Genomic DNA, 23,800 nt, shown 5'->3' with positions numbered 1-23,800 from the left:
TTCTGTGGCTGTGAAATGGGGGAGGGGCGGTGTGAAGGGATTTTCCGGGACTGTCCAACACACACAGAGACCGTTCCTCCCCCACCACACGGGCCGCAGGGAGCCGCGCGGTGTGTAGGGCCGGGGGGAGGGGCAGGTGCGAGACAGGGACACACACTCACCTCCCGCTCCCGGGGGGGGGGAGAGTTCCCGGCCCCCATTGACCCCCCGGATCGCTACAGAGGCCGCACCGGGACCCCCGTCCCGCCCCCGCTCCCAGCCCGGCGGGGTCTCGGGCCCAGGTGTCTCCTCCCCCCGCTCGGCTCGGCTCTTACCGGCTCCGCCGCGCGCCCGCAGACCCCCGCACAGCGGCCGGAAGTGACGCATCGCAGGGGACAGGGAGAAGAGACAAGGGACGGTTGGGGCCGTTGCAGCGCGGCGCGGGGAGGAGACTCGTGAGGGTTGTGGCGGTTAGAGCCGTTGGCGCGTGGCGGGAGGAGACTCGTGAGGATTGTGGCGGTTAGAGCCGTTGGCGCGTGGCGGGAGGAGACTCATCAGGGTTGTGGCGGTTAGAGCCGTTGGCGCGCGGCGGGAGGAGACTCGTGAGGGTTGTGGCGGTTAGAGCCGTTGGCGCGCGGCGGGAGGAGACTCGTGAGGGTTGTGGCGGTTAGAGCCGTTGGCGTGAGGAGACTCGTCAGGGTTGTGGCGGTTAGAGCCGTTGGCGCGCGGCGGGAGGAGACTCGTCAGGGTTGTGGCGGTTAGAGCCGTTGGCGCGCGGCGGGAGGAGACTCGTGAGGGTTGTGGCGGTTAGAGCCGTTGGCGCGCGGCGGGAGGAGACTCGTCAGGGTTGTGGCGGTTAGAGCCGTTGGCGCGCGGCGGGAGGAGACTCGTCAGGGTTGTGGCGGTTAGAGCCGTTGGCGCGCGGCGGGAGGAGACTCGTCAGGGTTGTGGCGGTTAGAGCCGTTGGAACGCAGCGCGCGGGGGCGCTGAGAGGCGGTGCTGCTCCTCGTTGGGAGCGGGGTTCTCCACAGCCCCGCCCCTTAGCCCCCTACCCCCGCTCCGGCCGCGGGCAGCGCAGGGCCCCCACCCGGCTGGAGAGCGTCCGCCCCACGCGTGTCCTGCCCCTCCCGGTATCGCAGGGCCTGCGCTGGGGGTGGGGCCCGTCATTAGCCCTGCCCTGCCGAGGGGAGGGGCAGCCCTGTGCTGGACCCTGCAGGCAACAAGCTCAGAACCCCCAGGCGGGGGAAGGGGGAGACGGGACCGGGTGCAGGAGACAGGACCGATTGGAGGGGGAAGGGGGAGATGGGACCGAAGGGGGAAATGGAAGAGAGAAGACTGAAGATCTCCGATGTGGACAGGATTTGAACCCACGCATGCGGAGCACAATGGATTAGCAGCATCACCTTAACCACTCAGCCACCTCATCTGAGGGCTTGTCTACATCACAAAGTTGCAGCGCTGGTGAGGAGGTTACAGCGCTGCAACTTAGGAGGTGTACACATCTGCAGGGCATCACCAGCGCTGCAACTCCCTGTTTGCAGCGCTGGCCGTACTCCCGTTTTGTCTCGGGTGTAGAGGATCCAGCGCTGGTGATCCAGCGCTGGTAATCAAGTGTAGACACTTACCAGCGCTTTTCTTGACCTCCGTGGAATAAGCAGGTATCCCAGCACACCTGAGGAAGCCTCTCTGGTAATCAAGCAGGTCTCCTTCCCTGCGGTTTGCTCTCGCGTTCCCAGAACCCCCGTGCAAGCAGGTCTCCTTCCCTGCGGTTTGCTCTCGCGTTCCCCGAACCCCCGAGCAAGCAGGTCTCCTTCCCTGCGGTTTGCTCTCGCGTTCCCCGAACCCCCGTGCAAGCAGGTCTCCTTCCCTGCGGTTTGCAGGGTGGTTCGGGGAACGCGAGAGCAAACCGCGGGGAAGCTGGTCTCCTTCCCCGGTTTGCTCTCGCGTTCCCCGAACCCCCGTGCAAGCAGGTCTCCTTCCCTGCGGTTTGCTCTCGCGTTCCCCGAACCCCCGAGCAAGCAGGTCTCCTTCCCTGCGGTTTGCTCTCGCGTTCCCCGAACCCCCGTGCAAGCAGGTCTCCTTCCCTGCGGTTTGCAGGGTGGTTCGGGGAACGCGAGAGCAAACCGCGGGGAAGCTGGTCTCCTTCCCCAGTTTGCTCTCGCGTTCCCCGAACCCCTGTGCAAGCAGGTCTCCTTCCCTGCGGTTTGCAGGGGGGTTCGGGGAACACGAGAGCAAACCGCGGGGAAGCTGGTCTCCTTCCCCGGTTTTCTCTCGCGTTCCCCGAACCCCCCTTGAAGCCACCCAACAGCGCTGCAGTGTGGCCACATCTAACACCACTTGCAGCGCTGGTTGTTGTAAGTGTGGCCACTCTGCAGCGCTGGCCCTATACAGCTGTACTAATACAGCTGTAACAACCAGCGCTGCAAAATTGTAGATGTAGACATACCCTGAGCTGTCAAGGAAGGGACAGGAGGAGAAATCCAAGGCCAGCAGAGGTAGGGCCAATATGGAGTTTTTAAATACTAAGCAGAAGCAGGGTCTGACTGAGCTCCCCCCTCACATCTAGTGAGGAGCTGGGGGAAAGACTTCAGGAACAGACCGTGTTTGCACAGACCCACTTACTCCGCCATGGTAGGGCAGCTGTGCCAAAAGGACCAGTTTTGGCTGGTGCTGGGTTACAAATCACATGAGTGCAATGAGATGATGTTATCCTTCCTGGATGAGTCAAGGGCGAGAGAACATGCCTAGTCCGTTCTGCTTGAGGGGTGAGGAATACCTTTTACTGAACTGCATAGAAGTGATGGGGGGGGGGCTGGCAAGGAGGTTCTGAGGGAGCTCGGCCCAGGTATGCTCCTCTGCTCCCACTCTGATCCCCCACTGACCCCAGCTGTGATGCTGGCTCAGCCCAAGGAAGGCAGATAGCCCCCACCCAGCAGGCTGGTGACCGTGGCTGGGGGGCAGGCAGGGTGGGGAGAGTGGGACTTGGGGTGGTGCTGGGCAGTGGGGGTCTCTGTGGGGCACTCCTGGGCCCCAGGGCGAATGAAAATAGCCCAGGTCCCCCTCCTGCAGCATTATTTGCTTCCCTGCAGAAAGTGAAGGAGAAACATAGGTGTGTGATTGGGCGAGGGGTGGGGACCACATAGGGTGCAAGGTCACATGCCACTTCCTCCCCTGTGAGCGCAGAGGTGCTGTGCAGCCCCAGTGAAAAAAGGAGGTGCTGCTCAGCTCCCTGGACTTTGCAGCTGGCCACGACTTCCTGGATCCTAGCGCTGGTTGAGCTCCCTTCTGTGTGCTGGGAGCCATCCTTCATTACATGCATCTGAGGAAGTGGGTATTCACCCACGAAAGCTCATGCTCCAAAACGTCTGTTAGTCTATAAGGTGCCACAGGATTCTTTGCTGCTTTTACAGATCCAGACTAACACGGCTACCCTCTGATACTTGACATCCTTCATTTTGTACAACAGTGAGTTGTGGGGCAGGGCTAGGGTGACCAGATCAGGTCCTGATTTTATAGGAGCGTCCTGGTTTTTGGGTCTTTTTCTTATATAGACTCCTATTACCCTCCACCCCCTGTCCCGATTTTTCACACTTGCTATCTGATCACTCTAGCCAGGGCGGGGCAGGGGGAAAGAGGCAATGGGGAAAGAAGGGGATGGGATGGGGAGGAGATGGAGCAGTGGGAAAGAGGTATGGGATGGGGAAGAGAAGAGGATGAGGAAGCAGGGGCAGGGGGGAAAGAGGCAGTTTGGGAAGGAAGCGGGTGGGATGCGGAGGAGATGGAGTGGTGGGGAAAGGGCATGGGATGGGGAAGAGAGCAGGGGGGTTCAATGGGTCATAAGGGTTGAGGGGGGCCCTGTCGGGGGTGCGGGAGTGTGGAATGGGGTTGCGGCAGTCAGGGAACAGGGGCGATTGGATGGGTCAGAGGTTCGGGGGGAGGGCTGTCTGGGCAGGGATGTGGAGAGGGATTGGGGCAGGCAGGGAGTAGGGGGAGTGGGATGGGTCGGGAGCTCTGGGGGTCTTGGCGGGGAGCGGTTGCATAGGTGTGGGAGTCCCAGGGGTCTCTCTGGGGACGGGGCTCTGGATAAGGGTTGGGGCAGTCAGGAGACAAGTAGGGGGTAGGATCCTAGGGGGGGCAGTTAGGGTGAGGGGAACTGCAGGGGGGGCAGTCGGGGGAGAAGGACCAAGGAGGCTTAGATGAGGTGGGGTCCTGGGGGCCAGTTAGGGGCAGAGTCCCAGGAGGGGGCAATCAGGGGACAAGGAGCAGAGGGGGTTGGGGATTCAGAGGGGGGCAGTCAGGGAGTGGGAAGTGGGAGGGAGTGTATCGGGTGGGGCTCCCTGGTTGCACACCCTAATGAAATGTGCTGTGCACGCCTATCTGAACCGTGGTAATCAGGGGAGTGCTGTGTAGGGTCCCTGGGGACACAGAGGAGCTGAAGTCCCTCAGCGTTAGGGGAACTAGGCAATGCGAAGTGACGGGGTTCACACCCTGCACAGATGGGGGTGAGGGAATCAGCATCCACTGGGGGCTGAGGGCTGGGATGGGCAGTAGAACGGGAGGCAGGTTGGGACCGAGGAACCGGGGAACATTTCAATCCTGAACAATGCAAAACAGAGAAATGCTCCCGAATCTCTTCCAGCCAATTAACATTTCTGTGCAGAAAGCTAAAGGTTGTAACAGAAAGGAGTGAAACCAAATGGCCAGACAATGGCGCCAGCAGCGTAGGAACGAAAAGCCCAGGATTTGTGTGTGTACCTGGGCCCTGGAAAGGGATTTGGTTCCACTCATTGCATTGCTGTGGCCGGTAACATCCCAGGAATGAGCCAGGTCAATGACCATGACACCAGGTGTGAGGAGGCTTTAATCTGATTCCAACGGAATAATGATTTCACACCTGAGTTATTAGCGGCAGCTTCCCAAGGGCAGTTCCAACTGGTTCCTCCCAGAGATGGGTGGTCAGGGAACAGGGGGCCTCTGGCTCCGACGGTCAGTTCTCCAGGCGTTCTCCCTCCCTCCCCCCCCCACACTATCACATGCCCCCATTAGTAATGAACTAATGAATATAAACTGGCCATCAACAAGCTTAACCTTGAAATTAGGTGAAGGTTTCTAACCACCAGAGGAGTGAAGTTCTGGAACAGCTTTCCAAGGGGAGCAGTGGGGGCAAAAACCCGAACTGGCTTCAAGACTGAGCTTGATACGTTTAGGATGGGGTGGTATGATGGGATTGCCTGTAACGGCATGTGGCCGATCTGTGATTGCTAGTAACAAATATCTCCAACAGCCGGAGATGGGACAATAGGTGGGGAGGGCTTGAAGTTACTGCAGAGAATTTTTTCCCAGGTGTCTCGGTGCCTCTTCTCCACATGCTCAGGGTCTAGCTGATCACTATATTTGCATTTGGGAAGGAGTTTTCTCCAAGGGTAGATTGGCAGAGACCCTGGGGGGTTTCCGCCTTCCTCTGCAGCATGGGGCAGAGGTCACTTGCAGGTTTAAATCAGTATAAGTGGCGGATTCTCTGTAACTTGACAGTTTTAATCCATGATTTCAGGATGTCAGTAACTCAAGCAGAGGTTAGGAGTCTATTACAGGAGTGGGTGGGTGGGGTCTTTTGGCCTGCAAGGTGCATGAGATCGGACCAGATGATCACGATGGTCCCTTCTGCCCTTAAAGGCTCTGAGTCCAAAATGGAGAGAGAGGTAAAGGAAACATTTAAAAAAATAAACCAAACATTGTAATGCCAGGAGGACTCCAACAGCTCACTGTATAGTCCCGCCTCTTTCTTCCTCCACTGGGTGTTGAATGACCTGCTGGGATGTGGGACATTATTTCTCCCATTCCATTGATAAACAGATACAACGGGACTGAAATTAAACCAATTCCTGGCCAAGAAAAGGGCACATCCCTGCATTGGCCGGGAATTGCGCCCAGGTCAACTGCTTAGAAGACAGCTATGCTCACTCCTATACCACCAACGCATCTGGCAGGAGGGTTTCTCCCAGGTGCCACTTATGCCAAATGACTCACCCCAACAGAGCTCAGCAGCTGGCCAGCCAGGCTGGAGGCAGCCTGTGAGCAGAGACAAGTTCCTAGAGTAACTGATAGATGGGGACATGTAGGGCCGGCTCCAGGCACCAGCGAAGGAAGCAGCTGCTTGGGGCGGCCAATGGAAAGGGGTGGCACAGCCGGGTCTTCGGTGGCAGGTCTCTCAGTCCCTCTCTTCCGCTCTGAGCTGCCGCTGAAGAGGAAGAGAGGGACCGAAGGACTCACCACCAAATTACCGCTGAAGAATGAATCGGCACGTTTTAGCTGCTACCAAAGTGCCGCCAATTGGCTTTATTTTCCCCCCCCAGTTCACTGCTTGGGGCGGCAAAAAAGCTGGAGCTGCCCCTGGGGACATGAGCTCGACATCCCAGCCTGTGTTAGCTCCAACCCCATATCTGCCCTCAGAGAAGGGAAATGAAAATCGCTGACCAAAATGACAATTTTCACCCTGTTGTCAGATGCCATTGGTGTGGAGCTCTGCTCATTTGATGTTGATAACAGTCGGCTGCATGTGTGCTGCCCCGGCTCTGCAGATCGCTGGCACAGCAGACCCAGAGAGAACCCCCAATGACCACAGACACTGATGAGGGATGAAGGCACCCGGCCAGGTTTATTGTCTAATGAAGCACGGTAATAGTTCCCCGTAGACTCTACAGGACATACTACAAGTATGTGCCCCCGACAATGGACCAGTTCAGTCAGTGGCGGGACTCTCCACTGCCCCCTAGGCCAGACAAAGACGTCCACTCGTGTGCATTCGTATATATGGTACAAACAAGTTTCGCATCGAGTGCACTGAGGTACAGCCCCTCTATGCATTAGGGTGTTGCCTTTCTCCTGGTGCTGATTGGTTCGACCAAATAAGTCTATCCATCATACTGTATTCACTGTATTGTCCTTTCATATTGTCTATTTATCATCTATCCATTGTATTATTCTTTCATATTACCTATCCATCATATTGTCCTTTCACACTGTCTTTAGGCTGGGTCTGCCTGTTCCTTGTTCTCTGTGTGGGTGCCGTCCTGGCATACGTTCATCTTATTAGTGCTTACATGCTCTTGCCAGCTTCTGTGAGCAAGGCCTGCCCCTGCTCACAGCCTCCTTTGCTTTATATTAGGAATGTCTTGATCATTACTTCAGTTCAGGCCTCTTAGCAGGCCTCTGATACTGAGGGTTTATGTCTCAGGGCCTCATCCTACTACACATCAACGGTGGTGCTGACCACAATGCAACGCCACTTTGGGGCCCAGGAAACAAGCACCGAGTGGTGGGATCACAACGTGATGCACGTCTGGGATGATGAGTGTTGTCAGAGGTGTGTTGTTAGAAGCACTACCGGTATGGTGCTCTGCTCTGCTCTCTCCAATGTTGGTATCACTCGGCTGCTTGCGTGAGCTCACCCTGTGTGCTGCCCCAGCTCTGCAGATAGCTGATGCAGCAGACCTGACGAGAACCCCCAATGACCACAGACTCTAGTAAGGTGCAAAGTCACGTCTGCTAGGTTTATTGCGATCTTGGACACAATGGCAGTTCCCTGTAGGTTTCTTAGCCTAACTCAGGGCATACTACGAGAAAGTGCCTCTTGGCCATGGACCCGGCTCAGTCAGTGGCGGGACTTTCCACTGCCCCCTAGGCCGGACAAAGACACCGCCCCAAGGATGCATTCTTATACACAGGTACAAACAAGTTACACATCACTCCTGATGTATTGAGGTACAACCCTTCTACGTAGCAAGGTACAACCCCTCTACGTAGTAAGGTGCCGCCTCTCACCTTGTACATGTTGGTTTGAACAAAACAACTCTATCCATCATATTACCCTTTTGCCCCTGTCATTGGGATGGGTCAGCCTGTTCCTTGTTATCTGTGTGGAATGTGCAAGTATGTGAATGTTCTGATCTCTAGTGTTCAGTACCTTTTAGGTACGTATCTTCTTGCAGCATCAGCCCTTTCCTTGCCAGCTTCTGTGAGCAGGGCCTGCCTTTGGCTCAGAGCTTCACTTTGCTTTATGTTAGCAAAGTCTTGGCCATTATTTTACTTCAGGTCTCATACTGGGCCTTTATCAGGGCCTTCACTTACTACAATAAGCAGTGGCTGCAGAGCTTTTGGATGTGGAAAGCCACCGTCATGGGACTGTGTGATGAGCTCGCCCCAGCCCTGCAGTGCAAGGTCACGAGAATGAGAGCTGCCCTGCCATTCGAGAAGCAGGTGGCAATTGCACTGTGGAAGCTGGCTATTCCAGACTCCTACCAATCGGTCATTAACCAGTTCGGAGTGGGAAAGTCGACTGTTGGATACGTTTACAAGTGTGCAGAGCCATTTATTGCATCCTGCTCTGAAAGACTGAGCCTCTGGGAAATGTGCATGACAGTGTGGATGGCTTTGCACAAATGGGCTTCCCTAACTGCGGAGGGGGATAGATGGCATGCATATTCCAATCCCGGCACCTGATTACCTAGTCACCAAGTACATGAATCGCAAGGGGTATTTTTCTAGGGTTTTCCAGGCACTTGTGGATGACCGTGGGCATTTCACGGACATTAACACAGACTGATCCGGAAAGGGGCATGACACACGCATCTTTCAGAACAGTTGTCTATTCAGGACGCTGAAAGCAGGGACTTTCTTCCTGGACCAGAAGATCACTGTAGGGGAAGCCAAAATGCCCATTGTGATCCTGGAAAACCCCACCTACCCCTTAATGCCATGGCTTATGAAGCCATACACAGGGCATCTTGACAGCAACAAGGAGCGGTTCAACAACAGGCTGAGCAAGTGCAGAATGACTGTTGTGTGCTTTTGGCCATTTAGAGGCCCGCTGGTGCTGCCTATATGGAAGGCTGGACCTGGCCCATGACAATATTCCTATGCTAACAGCCATGTGCTGCACACCCCATAATATTTGTGAAGGGAACAGTGAAAGCTTCTCTCAGGGCTGGATGACTGAGGCTGAGCACCTGGAGGCTGAATTTGAACATCCAGAGATCAGGGCTATTACAGGGGCAGAGTGTGGGGCCATAAGGATCAGGGATGGCTCGAGGCAGGAATTTGAAGCTAAAAGCCACTAATAGTTGTTGCTATGCACAGGAGTGCAGTGCTTGTAAAGCTAGGAGATGATTGTGATTGGTGCAGACGATGCACTATAAAGGTTTAAGAGAATTGCGTGTTTCTTTGCAAAGCTGTGTTTGCTTTCAACCCAAAACTATTATTTTATTAAAAGCGACCACCGGAGGAGAGGGAAAAAAACACCACAGCAGCACTGTGGGGGATGGGGGAAGGGAGGGTCCCATGAGGAGGTGGGGTCCCCGGGATGGTTAAAGGTTTGTGTATGTCTAGGTACCATATGCAATCTTAGACTTTGGAGTACTGTGCAGCAGGTACTGTACTTCAGCTGGAATAAACTACGGAGGGACGGGTGTCGATTGCACTGGGTACTGGGCGTTCGCAGGGCTGGACAGTGATGGGGCAGGAGTGGAATGCAGCAGGTACAGACTGGATCCAGGAGGTTGATAAGTGTGTGTTGGCCGTGTCTGGGGGGTGAATGGGAAAGAGTTTTGCGACAGCGGCTGCAGGGGAGGGCGGTTGCGGAGCTTCTTGGTTTCCAGTGCTAGTAGTACCTGCAGCATCTCTGTTTGGCATTCCACAAAGTCTAAAAGCCGCTCCATGGCTTTGTTCCAGCGCACCGAGTTCTCTTTTCGGCCCCTCTCCTCGCTGTCCGACCACTCCTTCAGTTCTTGTTTTTCAGCCACAGAGTGCATCATGACCTCATGCAGAAAGTTCTCTTTAGTTTTTTATGTCCGCTTTCTAATTCTGCACAGCCGTTCAGCCAGTGATAACCAAGAGGGAAGCTAGGATCCCAAGATCATCTCTGTGCAGCCAAAATGCAGCATTTTACAGAAGCAGTATTGTTTGCAGCACACAGACCACTGATGCAGTGATTTAAAGACAGCCACTATTCACATACCTCTCACTCACTGGCTAAACCCAGGCAAGCACACGTGAGCCACAAGACCCCCAAAATGGTAACAACAGGGGCAGGGGAAATCACTGTTCCAGGACCGTACTATGCACTCGGCACGTGGCTTTTGGGGAGATACAGCACTGTGTGTGGGGGGGCTTATAACCATTCCTGTGCCCACGTTTTCCACAGTCTGTGTTTATTATGGAAGATCTCGCTGCTGAGAGTGAACCGGGAATCAAGGGAAGGTTTCTCCAAGACTGCAGCTTCCCCGCTGGCTGTTATGTGGGTCGCCTGTGTGCAGCAATGGTCCCCACCACCCCTCCCGTGACGGCAGAGTTGTGCAGGAAAGTTACTGTTAGTGGGGCAAGAAACAAACAACTCTGCCAAAGAGCCTGTGGCAGTGGATTGCCCTGTATCTCCACAAGAGTTTCATGGACATCTCTGGTGCAGATTCCCCTGAAGCGAGGGAGTCAATCATCACCCTGTTCTGCTGCCCAGCAGGGCCGGCTTTAGGCCTATTCCACCAATTCCCCCGAATCGGGCCCCGCACCCAGTGAGAATCCCTTCCCTGGCTAGAGGTGCCTTTTTAATTTTTACGCATCTGGTGGCGCTCCGGGTCTTCGGCAGCGAGTCCTTCGCTTGCTCTGGGTCTTCAGTGGCACTTCGGCGGCGGGTCCTTCAGTGCCGCTGAAGACCTGGAGTGAGTGAAGGACCCGCCACCGAAGTGCCACCGAAGACTCGGAACACTGCCCAGTGAGTACAAGCCCCACGTGTTTGTTTGTTGGTTTTTAGTCATCCCTGCCGGGGCCCCGTTGAAACTGTTCGAATTGGGCCCCGCACTTCCTAAAGCCGGCCCTGCTGCCCAGACTGGGCATGTGGTGGTATGCACATCAGACAGACACAAGCCTGCTTTCTGCAACCCTCCTGCCCCCACGAATTCACTTCAGTGATTCTCAAAATCAAAGTCACTTACCAGGGGCCTCCTCTCCTCTTTATGCTTCGCCAAGCTCAGCTACCTGTGACTGGTTAGCCTTCTCCGGGGTAGAGAAGAACTCCTGGCTGCATTCATCTCTGACCTCTGACACCTCCTCTGCCTCTGGGTCTCCCTCTGGCGGCCTCTGCCTCCACATCCTCATCCAAGATTCCCTCCTCCTGGCTCAGTCCACTCTCGACTGCCACAGGAGCCACCGAAGTCTCCACAGTGGCCTTCGTACTGGAGGTAGGGTCACCAACGAGTAGCGCATCCAGCTCTTTGTAGAACAGGGAGCTTATGGGTGCAGCACTGGAGCGGTGCTTTGCCTCCCGTGCCATGGAGTAGGCGTTCCACAGCTCCTTCACTTTGACCCTGCATTGCAGCGTGTCCCGGTCATGGATCCTTTCTGTCATGCATCGTGAAATCTGTCCATACGTATCATAATTTCTAAGGCTGGAGCACAGCTGGAACTGGACAGTGTAGCCTGATTTGGGGTGTGTTAGTAGTGTTGGTTTAATGTATTGACTTAATTCAATTTTATTTAATTAATTTAACTGATAATATTAATTATTATTATTATGGATATTAATTAGTATGGGTTTAGGCTTGCCAATGTGTTTGATTAGAAGCTAAAGTGTTTTGAACTAGGCTTTACAGAGTTTATAAAAGGACCTTTGGGAGTATGACAGGAAGCTTACACTCAGGGCTGGGTCTACACTACGGGGGGAAAATCGATCTTAGATACGCAACTTCAGCTACGTGAATAACGTAGCTGAAGTCGAATATCTAAGATCGGATTGCTCACCCGTCCTCACCGCGCGGGATCGATGTCCGCGGCTCCCCCTGTCGATTCCGCAACTCCGTTGGGGTTGGTGGAGTTCCGGAATCGATATAAGTGCGCTCGGAGATCGATATATCGCGTCTCATCTAGCCGCGATATATCGATCCCCGAGCAATCAATTTTAACCCGCCGATACGGCGGGTAGTCTAGACGTAGCCTCAGACAGGTATAGTTAAAGACTTTTTATTAAAATCAATGAAATAATAAATAAATGGCAAAAGTTAGAATTACAAAATTATAATTGTATCACAGTTATTCGGTATCTCTCTCTCTCTCTATATATATATATACACACACATACATATATACACACACACAATTATGTGCTGCAAAGTACTGGTTAATACTCACATCCTGTTTTGATGATCTGGTGTTGAAAGATCTAGGATCACACCTTTGGTGGTGCCTCTGGCGGAGGAAACTAATGTCACACCTCTGATGAGGAAGCTAATGCAAAAGCTCTTAAAGCTGTTTACTTTCTAACTATGCAAATAAGCATATTAATCCTTAGACATCAACAGCATCCTCTCCCCAAATGCTGATGAGGTCCAGCACCTCAACATTGCTCCAAGCGGGGGGATCACCTAGTACATTAAAAAACCAAACCAAACCAAAAAGCCAACCCAGAAAAGCTCCCATCACACATTCCTCACCATTGTAGATTTTGACATCTCCTGCCCGATGTGATGTCTTTGCTTTGCGAACAAGAGACCTGGAGAACTCTGTGGGTGTTACCCTCTAACCGGGCAAAAGGTTCCAAATCTTGTCTCAAGTAATTTTCCTCTTAACAGAAAATTTAAAATTTATCAAAATAAATTCCATTTGAAATAGAAATAATTACAGTCTACACTGGGTCTCTATCCTCACACATGTTATTTCTCTCACATATTCCCCCACTCTAATTCCTTTGGAGTGAGGGTTTAATTTCAGGTTTAGCCTCCATTTCCTAGGTAGTAGGAGGGGACAGGGAGACAACTAGAAGAAAACCCGAATTATATTGTAACACTGAAAGTTATCACATGATCAGCCTCTTCTGTGATACTAATTAACTTCATGTTTAATTTAATTGTCGCTGGTAACAACTTATTCAACAATTACAACATATAAACCCATAGAGAAGTTTTCTCTTGCTTCCCATTTCCACCCAGTCAGCTTTGTGTGAAGACACTTTCTACAATAACCTAGGAGCCTTCCATTTCTGTGAGTTCATTTCTCCCTGGGGCTTCTCCCATGAGTGTGGGCAGGGCCGGCTTTAGGAAGCGCGGGGCCCGATTCAAACAGTTTCAACAGGGCTCTGGCAGGGATGACTAAAAAAAAAAAACCACGTAAAAAACGTGGGGCTTGTACTCACTGGGCGGCACTCCTAGTCTTCGGCAGCGGGTCCTTCACTCGCTCCGAGTTTTCGGTGGCACTGAAGGACCAGCTGCCGAAGTGCTGCTGAAGACCCGGAGCAAGTGAAGGACCCACCGGCAAATACCAACAGCGCTGCCGGGTGAGTAAAAATTGAAAAGGAGGCTCTAGCCAGGGAACGGAGTCTCAACAACTTGCCCCACCCCCCAGCGGCTCTGCCACTGGGCGCAGGGCCCGATTTCGAGGAATTGGCCTAAAGATGGCCCTAAGTGTGGGTGGAAGGCGTCTCACACTACATGGGAAGGCTGCATCATGAGAAAAACCACCTGTGCTCTATTTTCATACTTTCTAATCCTTCAAAGTACCAGCAGGAGGAGAAGCGATACAAATGCATTAGACGCTAGAGCAAAACTAAGACACCAAACCACAGACTCTGGACTCCACATTCATGTATCCTGCAGTCTGAACTTGGAATCTGACACATTCTCTCATTGGCTACCATCATTTCCCAGAATGGAAGTGCTTCTTGTCCAACAAGGCAGCCAGATTGGGGCCCATAGGCATGGAATGGCTCTGAAGGAATCAGCTGTTTCTCTCTGTGCTTCATGAAACTTTGGATCCAAATGGTAACAGACAGTTGTGCCCAATTTAATCATGGTGCCTTCAGGAGTGTGACCAATGCCTCTTAACTAGGGAGCAGCATTCTAAAAATAGTTGACCTGGGCCACAGGTCACCATAGCTTCCATCTCAGGGGTGAAAATCAACCACCACTACCTGCAATTTCTACCTGAGTTCTTGTCAAACCTTTGACATTTCTTGGAGTAATTTGACACTTCTCTGGCGTAGAATTCTTCAGCAACCGCACAACAGATCAGTAGCGACAGTGAGGTACAACTCCCCCAACTATGATCTTTTATGTCTTTAATCTAGTGCCACAAATTTAAATTAGGGACTAAATTCAGGTGCGGCTTAGAATCCCTGTAAAACACCAAATGTCAGGTCTCTATTAAAAATAGGTATCTTTCTGCAGCTATATCACATTCAACCAGGACCACCCAGAGGATTCAGAGGGCCTGGGGTAAAGCAATTTCAGGGGCCCCTTCCATAAAAAAAATTGCAATTTTGTATTCTCGTGGGGGCCCCTGCAGGGCCCAGCACAAATTGCCCCACTTGCTCCCCCCTACCACAGGCGGCCCTGGGAAAAATAAACCGCCTGCATCTCAGCACAAACTCAGTTTTGAGAAAATTTCTTTACAAGGTATCACTGGTTCTCAGCATTAGCTAGTGCTAAAAGGCACTAAAGCTCATTAAAAGGATTGGACAAAAATTTTCCGTCAAAACTTTTTTTGGATAAAAAACTAGGGGTTTTTTAAAAGCAGAAAAAAATCACGGACGTCTGCTTTCCTTCAAAATATGTTATGTTTTTTTTAATTGAAAAGCTTAATTTAATCTGCCAAAACCTGAATATGGTTTGGGGTTTCAGAAGCTTGTGGCCATCTATTTGCTGCTTGCTGTGTCAGACTCTTTCAAGAAACAATAAAAAAAATTTGCTTAAAAAAGAAATCCAAACCTTCTGAACCACCTCAGCTTGTGACCAAATGGCCTGAGCCCATCCACTCAGAGATTTTTCCAGGTTTCTGATACTCTGTTGGCTTCCTTGACTCATATCTGTCTCCATAACTTTGGGTTCATTTAGGTTAGAACATAAGAATGGCCATACTGGGTCAAACCAAAGGTCCATCCAGCCCAGTATCCTCTCTACTGACAATGGCCAAATGCCAAGTGCCTCAGAGGGAGTGAACCTAACAGGCCATGATCAAATGATCTCTCTCCTGCCATCCATCTCCACCCTCTGACAAACAGAAGCTAGAGACACCATTCCTTACCCATCCTGGCTAATAGTCATTAATGGACTTAACTTCCATGCATTTATCTGTTTCCTAGAGACTGGCTCCATGGGGTCCCTCACAAAGTGGAGACGGTTACTGTGGGTTTGTCTTTAGTATAGACTATGTACATACTCCACGAACTGAGCATTTGAGCGTGTTCCAGAATCTGGGATGAGCCTATGTTGTGAAAACTACAATGCTCAAAATAGCACATGCATCTGAATGGACAGAGGGTGCTAAAATTAAATTAACCCAGGAGTTCTCAAACTGGGGGTCAGGACCCCTCAAGGGGTCATGAGGTTATTACTGGAGGTCGCAAGCTGTCAGCCTCCACCTCAGACCCCGCTCTGCCTCCAGCATTTATAATAGTGTTAAATATATAAAACAGTGTTTTCAATTTATAAAGGGGGAAGAGATCGCATTCAGAGGTTTGCTACATGAAAAAGATCACCAGGACAAAAGTTTGAGAACCACTGAATTAACCCCTCTGGAGCCTCAGAGAATGCAGGGGAGGGGTGTCTCCCTTGGTAGGGTTGGGAAGGAGCTAGGTGATGTAGGATATTGCTCTTCTCATCTGATCCCTCCCCCAGTGGCTAATTTTAAATGAAACTATTCTCCCCTAACATGAATCTCCCTATGGCACTGACATTAAACATGGATTATAGTTTGACATTTGAGAAGTGAAAGGGATGGTAGCCCTAACAGCTTGGCTCTTCTGCAAGCCTCAAACTGCTGAATGAGCTTCAGAGTAGGGAAGGCCATGCCTCCCAGAGAGCCTGGCCCTACCCCCTATCTGACCTCCACCCATTTCTGTCCCCCACCTGCCCACCCCCCTCAGAATCCCTGACTCATCCTGTTCCTTGCCTCCTCACCGTCCCTCAGAGACCCCACCAATTGGGACCCCACCCCTGCTTCCTGGGACCCTGTCCTGACCCCTATCCAGCTCCCCGCTGAGTCCTGAAAGACCCCCAGAACGCCCACGATCCAACCCCCCCATTCCCCGTCCCAACTGCCTCCCACAACCTCTGCCACTTCCCTGTCCCTGAGACTCCCTGCCCCTTAGCCAACCTCCCCAAGTCCCGGCCCCTGAGCCCCGGCTCTCCCCTCACCCGGAGCCTCAGCGCATCCAGGAGCTTCACTCAATAGTGGCAGCGAGTTCGGCAGGGTCTGAGCTCCGCCCCGCTCAGAGCCACGTGGTCAGAGGGCGGGGCTGTGAGCTCCATGCCAAGTGGAGGAAGCTCAGGCCCCGCTGGAGCTCGCAGCCCCGCCCCCTGACCACACGGCTCTGAGCAGGGCGGAGCTCAGGGGCCCCACTGGACCCACGCTGCAGCAGTGCTGTTCAGGGACGTTGTTGCGTGCGCTCAGGCTCCGGGAGCGGGGCGGAAGCTGAGTGGGAGCAGGCTGGGACTGCAGCGAGAGCCTCAGCCATTCTCTTGGGGGCCCCTGAGGAGCTCAGGGCCTGGGGAAAATTGCCCCACTTGCCCCTCCCTGGGCGGCCCTGCAGTCAACATGGATTTCATTTTCTACATATTTGCAGCATCTCCCAGGGGGGAGCTGAAGAGAAATGTCACTTCCATTTTCTCATCCCTACCTAGATAGGGATTGCGTTTCCCAAATAATAGGCTACATGTACCTGATTAGGAAGGAGATATCTTCAGGAGCGACCTCCTGCGGGGCCTGGGCCACAACTACTTTGGGAGCCCAATGCATGGGTATTTTGCTTAGTTCCAAGTCATTTACTAGAGAATCCTCTTCCCAGCCCTTTAGAAAAAATACTGACCTAACCAATTGAACAATGGGGATTGGGACGGTGATGGGGAATAAGGGAATCCCTCTGACTTACCCTATCTTCCTCTGTTATTACAGAGGGTGACATGACATTTTTCCCTATTCCTGCTCTTTGTTATAGTTCAATATATTTTAAGTGAGGAAAATGGTAGCAAAAATATCTGCTCTCCAGCACAACCTGAAGCAACAGCAGAGCAACTGGGAATGAAACAATTGGTTTCCAAAGAGGGAACTTGATGACTAACAATTGCTTTCAAATGGGGCAAACAGTATAACCGTGAAGTTCAGGGTTTGTTTAGGTCAGGTCACGGGGAAAGCTAATGCCAACCGCTGCACCTGGGCAGCATCTGCACTACAACTATAATTCTCTTTTTACACCAAGATCACTAACTTGAGCAGCCAACGCCACGTGCAGCCCTAGTGGACGTCAGGCACAGGGAGTTTTTGCCTCAGTGTAGCTTGTTGGGATCAAACGTCTCTCCTCCACCTGGAGCTGATGAACATTCCTGGCTGGAGGGACACACATTCCTACGACTCAAAAGGAAAGCAGCTGATAGAAAAGATCACAGGGCTGACCCCAAAGAAGGTGAGATGCAAAAGGCAGAAGCAGGGAATTTATTTGGTGGAGCTGAGACACCACAGTGAAGATGGTGCAGAGATCACTATGTGAGAATTAGCCAATGTGATTTTTTTAAAAAACACATCTTTTCCCAGCCCTAATCAAGGCATTTGTAACAGTTCTCCAATGTGGATTTTGCGATGTCTAACAAGGTGTGAGCTCTTTTTGAATCTTTCCCCGCACTCAGAACATCAATACGTTTTCTCACCCATGTGGATTCTTCTATGTGCGCTCAGGGAAGAGCTACGATTAAAGCTTTTCCCGCACTCAGAGCATGTGTAGGGCGTCTCTCCTGCGTGCAGTCTCTGATGTGAAATAAGGTCTGAACGCCAACTGAAGCTTTTCCGGCACTCAGCGCATCCATAAGGTTTCTCACCCGTGTGGATTCTCCTGTGTGCGCTCAGGGGAGAGCTCTGATTAAAGCGTTTCCCGCACTCAGAGCATCCATATGGTTTCTTACCCGTGTGTATTCTCCTGTGTGCGCTCAGGGTATAGCTGTGATTGAAGTGTTTCCCGCACTCAGAGCATCCATAAGGTTTCTCACCCGTGTGGATTCTTCTATGCGCGCTCAGGGAAGAGCTGCGATTAAAGCTTTTCCCGCACTCAGCGCATCCATAAGGTTTCTCACCCGTGTGGCTTCTCCTGTGTGTGCTCAGGGCAAAGCTGTGACTAAAACTTTTCCCGCACTCAGAGCACATGTAGGGCTTCTCTCCCGTGTGGAGTCTCTGATGTGAGATAAGCTCTGAACGCTGACTAAAGCTTTTCCCGCACTCAGAGCATCCATAAGGTTTCTCACCCGTGTGGATTCTCTTGTGTTTGCTCAGAGCAGAGTTGCTATGAAAGCTTTTCCCGCACTCAGCGCATCCATAAGGTTTCTCACCCGTGTGGATTCTCCTGTGTGCATTCAGGGTAGAGCTCTGATTAAAGCTTTTACCACACTCAATGCATCCATAAGGTTTCTCACCCGTGTGGATTCTCCCATGTTTGCTCAGGGCAGAGCTCTGACTAAAGCTTTTCCCGCACTCGGAGCACATGTAGGGCTTCTCTCCTGTGTGGAGTCTCTGATGTCTGATAAGGTGTGAGCTGCAACTGAAGCTTTTCCGGCAATCATGGCACATGTAGCGTCTCCCTTCCAAGTCGATTCTATCACGAGTTATAAGGTCTGAGTGGCTACTGAAGTTTTCTTCTGGTCTCTGCTGAGTCTCACAGGCTTTTGCTTTTTCTGGGAGTCCACAACTCCCGGAAACATTCCCTTTGGATCTTCCTGATAACGTTCCATGTGGTTCCACTTGCTCATCGTCTTCCTGCTGGGGTTTCTCCTCATTCTCACTCACCATCCCGTCACCTGATCGGAGACAGAGAGAACCCAGACATAGGTCACTCCCAGTGCCAGAGATAAAGGAACTCTCGGAGAGAGGAATGGAAAAAGGGATGAACAAACCAAATACGTGCGGGAGAGATCAAATCTATCAGGTGCTGATTCTCCCCAAACCCTTCCTCAGAGGAGAGAGGAAGGGATCAGTTTTGGTCTGCATCTCAGCACCACACTCAGTGGAAAGTGAGACAGGGGAGGGACCTGCTGCCAGTTGTCAGTCAGGGTAGGAGAGAAGCCATGAATGACATCTGCCATAATGATTCCACATCTGCAGGGAACAATCCTGAACTCGGAGAGCTCACAGGGTCTTTGTAGGGCATCCCAAATGTTTCCTGCATTCCTAAACAGTTGTTGAGTTGGTTTAACCAATTCCTCACCTGTGCAGGCAGCTCTCGGGAGCACTTCTTTCTCAGAGCCCTGGAGGTCTGGGACCCACGGCTCTTCCCCTCGTTCCAGCTGCAAGATCACATCAGGTTTGGAAATTGGAAACCCTACTCCAGGCAAAGAAAACAAGGGAGGTCAGTGGAATTTGCGGGATACTTGTCACAAAGAATATTCCATGGTTGTAATCCCTGCTTATTTTTAAGCAGTAAAATACCAAGGCCATCTTCCTTGGCTCAAAGTGGCAGAAGAGATAGTATTATTATTATAAATCATCCTCTCTGGCAATAAATCCCTTATCAATGGTTGTGGTTGTGAAACCTTCCTTTCTATATTGTTTTATCTTTATGGTCACCACTTTTACCTTGTTAATCAGTCTAGTCCTCTAATTGTTTCTATCTGCTGTAAAATTCATGTCGCTAGGTATGAGTAAATTACGTAGTGGGATATAATTGGTTAGAGAATTGTTACAATATGTTAGAATTGTCAAGTATCAGGGGGTAGCCGTGTTAGTCTGTGTTGTGACAAAGTTCCTGCTCAAACTTGGTGGGTCCTGCGCTTATTGGCGGATTTGCTCACCTCAGTGATCTTCCCCTCTGGTGGAACCCACAGTCTGGGTCAATTCCTCCTGTGTCTGATCAGGAGTTGCGAGGTTTGGGGGAACCCAGGCCCGCCCTCTACTCCCGGTTCCAGCCCAGAGCCCTGTGGATTGCAGCTATCTATAGTGCCTCCTGTAACAGCTGCGTGACAGATACAACTCCCTGGGCTACTTCCCCAAGGCCTCCTCCAAACACCTTCTTTATCCTCACCACAGGATCTTCCTCCTGGTGCCTGATAATTCCTCAATCCTCCAGTCTCAGCTCCTTGCACCTGTTGCTCCCAGCTCCTCACACGCGCTTCCTCTCCTTTGGCTCCTCCCTGCCTGTCTGGAGTGAGCTCCTTTTTAAACCCAGGTGCCCTGATTAGCCTGTCCTGATTGGCTGCAGGTGTTCTAATCAAAGTACCTATCTCCACTGCCTTCTAGAAAGATCTTAATTGGCCCCAGGTGCCTTGATTAACCTGGAGCAACTGCCATATGCTTACCACGGTACTAGGGATTTGTTTAGCCTGGGGCTAACATACCTGTTTCTCAGTACTTTACTGTAGCCATCTAGCCTTGCCCCATCACATACCACCCCCCTACTCAACACCATAGGGTTGGGCAACGTGGGACGCCAGGCAGTGTGCTCGTGAAAGACCATCAGCGTTGCCGTGGTGGCATCCAGCCCTGTGCCGTATGCGGAACTGGAATGGTTGGAGGGATAAGAACCACCTGGTGACCCTTGCATTCTTTTCCTTATTTCTCTGCATCCACTGCAGGGGTGCATGGTCCATCACAAGAGTAAATCTCCGGCCTAAGGGGTAATGATGCAGTGTCTCCACAGCCCGTTTGAAAGCAAGGCATTCTCTCTCGACTACTGCATACGTCTGTTCTCTTGGGAACGGCTTTCTCCTTAGGTAGAGGATCAAGTGTTGTTCTTCTCCAATCATTTGTGACAGAACCACCCCCAACACCACCTCAGAAGCATCTGTCTGTAAAATAAATTCCTTCGTGAAGTCCGGGGCTGTGAGTATGGGTTCATTACAGAGATCCGTCCGAAGGTCTAAAAATGCCCCTTCTGCTGCGTCGGTCCACTTCACCATGTCTGGACCTTGGGCCTTCACCAGGTCCATTAGAGGACTTGCCCTACTGGCGAAGTGGGGAATAAAACGTCGGTAGTAGCCTACCAGGCCTAGGAACACATGTACCTGTTTCTTTTGGGTCAGCCTGGGCCAGTTTTGAATCGCCTCTAGCTTATTAGTTTGGGGCTTCACTATACCCCTTCCTACAATATATCCCAGGTACCTAGCCTCTGCTAGTCCTATGGTGCATTTAGCGGGATTAGCGGTGAGGCCAGCCCGCCTTAAGATGTGTAGTACTGCCTCAACTTTCTCCAAGTGGGTTCCCCAGTCTGGCGTATGGATGATGACATCATCTAGGTATGCGGCTGCATAAATAGTATGGGGGTGCAGCAGCTTATCCATGAGGCACTGGAATGTGGCTGGGGCCCCATGTAACCCAAAAGGGAGGACTGTGTACTGGAATAGCCCGTCTGGGGTGGAGAACGCTGTCTTGTCTTTAGCTTCTTTGAGTCAGGGGAATCTGCTAATACTCTTTTGTCAGATCTAGTGTAGTCAAGAATCGGGCACTACTCAGTCGGTCCACCAGTTCGTCGATGCGTGGTATGGGGTATGCATCAAATTGGGATACTTCATTCAGTCGGCGAAAGTCATTACAGAATCTCGTGGTACCATCAGGTTTGGGCACTAGAACGATTGGACTGCACCACTGACTGGAGGATTCTTCAATAATGCCTAATTCTAACATTTTCTTTACTTCGGCCTTGATTTCTTCTCTTTTGGCTGCTGGGATTCGGTAGGGTCTCAGTGTTACCTTGGCTCCGGGGATCGTGCGGATATGGTGATAGGTCTCAGTCATCTGCCCCGGTTTTCTAGAGAACACATCTTGGTTGCGATTAATTATATCGGCTGCCTCGATTTTTTGGATTGGTGTCAAGTCAGGTGATATCTTCACTTTCTCATGTAAGTTATCCTCCTGGGGAAGGGTCTCCTCGGTGACTAAGCATGCATCTCGATCATGCCAAGGTTTTAGAAGATTGATATGGTAAATTTGCTCCGGTTCCCTGTGGCCAGGCTGCTGCACCTTCTAGTTTACCTCTCCCACGGCTTCAATCACTTCGTAGGCTCCCTGCCACTGGGCCAACAGATTGCTTTCTGCTGTGGGCACCAGGACCATTACTTGATCCCCTGGTTGGAACCGTCAAAGCTTTGCTTGGTAGTTATAATGGGTCCGTTGGGTCTCCTCTGCTTTCTTCAAGTGTTCCCGTACAATGGGTTTAACTTGGGCTATCCGATCCCTCATCTGTAGTACATGCTCGACTATGTTCCTTCCGGGATTTGGCTCCTCTTCCCAGGCTTCTCTGGCTATATCCAATATGCCTTGGGGGTAGCACCTATATAGTAGTTCGAATGGAGAGAAACCTGTGGAGGCTTGTGGAACTTCCTAGATGGTGAACATGAGGTAAGGCAATAGGGTATCCCAGTCTTTCCCATCCCGGTTCACCACTTTCCTGATCATGGCCTTGAGGGTCCTATTGAATCTTTCTGCAAGACCGTCTGTTTGTGAATGGTATACAGAGGTCCGTAGGGCTTGTACATGGAGCAATGAACAGAGATCCTTCATCAACTTGGATATGAGAGGTGCCCATTGATCAGTCAGTATCTCCTTGGGTAGCCCAACCCGGGAAAAGATCTGTACTAACTCCTTACCTATTGCCTTGGAAGCTGTGTTACATAGGGGGATGGCTTCCGGGTATCAGGTTGCATAGTCTAGTACAACCAGCACATGTTGGTGGCCCCGAGCTGTCTTCTCTAGAAGCCCAATCAGATCCATGGCTATGCGTTCAAATGGTACCTCTATTATTGGAAGAGGTATCAAAGGGGCCCCTAAGTGTGGGCGAGGGCTATGTAGCTGACACGCTGAACAAGAGGTGCAGTATCGCCTGACATCTTCATGTAGTCCTGGCGTAAAGAACCTCCGCAGTATCCTGACCTGGGTTTTCTCTACCCCAAGTGTCCTCCAAACAGGTGACTGTGGGCGAGACTCAATATGGCTTTTTGATGTTTTCATGGCACCAGAAGTTGATGTATCTCCTGCTCCTGCATTTGCACCACACGGTACAGGAGATCTTTCTTCACTATAAAGTAGGGTCCTGGACCCTGCATCTTCCCCTACACTGGTATCCCATCGATCTCAGCCACCTCTTTCCTGACGTTATCATATCTAGAGTCCTCTGCCTGGTCCCGTCCGAAAGTCTCTCTCCCAAGAGTAACCTGCCTGAGCTCCCAGGGGCCGGCTTCTGCTTCTTCCAACGGCTCATCGCCATCACGACTGGGGCCAGCCTCCGGCTCACCTTCCGTGTTGGTAGTTTCTCTGATGGCTGCTCGTGTCCCTCTACCTAATAGCACGGTCTTCTGACCCTGGGTCTCTGTTTGCAACCACTTTCGTGCGAGATGGATGAGGTCACACAATTGGGACAGCAGGGTTTTGTCTTCCTGGTACCTCCACTCATGATACCGCTGGGCCTGCACTGCGGTCGTTACTCCAGATCTGGCCAGGATCTCTTCCTTCAGCTCGTAGTAGTCTGCTGCAGCCTCTTCAGGCAGATCATGGTAGGCCTTCTGGGCTTCCACACACAGGAATGGGGCAAGGATGCCAGACCACTGATCTCGAGGCCAGGCCTCCCGTAGGGCTGTCCTCTCAAAGGCCAGAAGGTATGCCTCTACATCATCCTCTCATGTCATTTTCTGCAGCCAATGGCTGGCCCGTATGAACTGCATCCTATCATGGTCACGGTTCAGCTCTTTAAGGATCTTTACCTGGTTTACCAGTTCCCACAACATAGCTCGGTCTTGAGCAGCTTGGTCCATCAGCAGGCGATTAGTCTCTTGCTGCAGCCGCACTGCTTCTTGCCGGGCAGCTGCCTGGACATGAG

At 51.8% G+C, this 23,800-nt stretch overlaps 1 protein-coding gene and 2 long non-coding RNA genes across 13 annotated transcripts in view; 2 read left to right on the top strand and 1 right to left on the bottom strand.

Annotated features, from left to right (window-relative positions):
* The window catches only part of LOC127039489 (uncharacterized), a 34,650-nt gene extending 16,235 nt beyond the window's left edge, over window positions 1-18,415 (top strand). Inside the window, exons 3-5 of the long non-coding RNA XR_007771049.1 lie at window positions 17,817-17,900; window positions 17,985-18,068; window positions 18,321-18,415. This is a non-coding gene — a long non-coding RNA (uncharacterized LOC127039489). The remainder of the gene's footprint in view (window positions 1-17,816; window positions 17,901-17,984; window positions 18,069-18,320) is intronic.
* The window catches only part of LOC127039342 (zinc finger protein 501-like), a 259,420-nt gene that overhangs the window by 199,993 nt on the left and 35,627 nt on the right, over window positions 1-23,800 (bottom strand). Inside the window, exon 1 of one of the 11 annotated variants that reach the window (XM_050932851.1) lies at window positions 315-358. The exons of 9 other annotated variants lie outside the window; for them this stretch is intronic. The gene's annotated coding sequence lies outside the window, so the exon portion shown is untranslated. Of the gene's footprint in view, window positions 1-314; window positions 359-23,800 lie in introns of those variants that run through there. One more of the 11 variants, XM_050932848.1, reaches the window with a different exon arrangement.
* Window positions 3,828-9,190, top strand: LOC127039502 (uncharacterized). Its single transcript, XR_007771068.1, has 2 exons — window positions 3,828-6,792; window positions 7,214-9,190. It is a non-coding gene; the product is annotated as an uncharacterized LOC127039502 (long non-coding RNA).

Source organism: Gopherus flavomarginatus, chromosome 23 (genome assembly GCF_025201925.1).
Source record: "Gopherus flavomarginatus isolate rGopFla2 chromosome 23, rGopFla2.mat.asm, whole genome shotgun sequence".
NCBI lineage: Eukaryota > Metazoa > Chordata > Testudines > Testudinidae > Gopherus > Gopherus flavomarginatus.
This window is presented reverse-complemented; position numbering and strand designations above follow the sequence as displayed.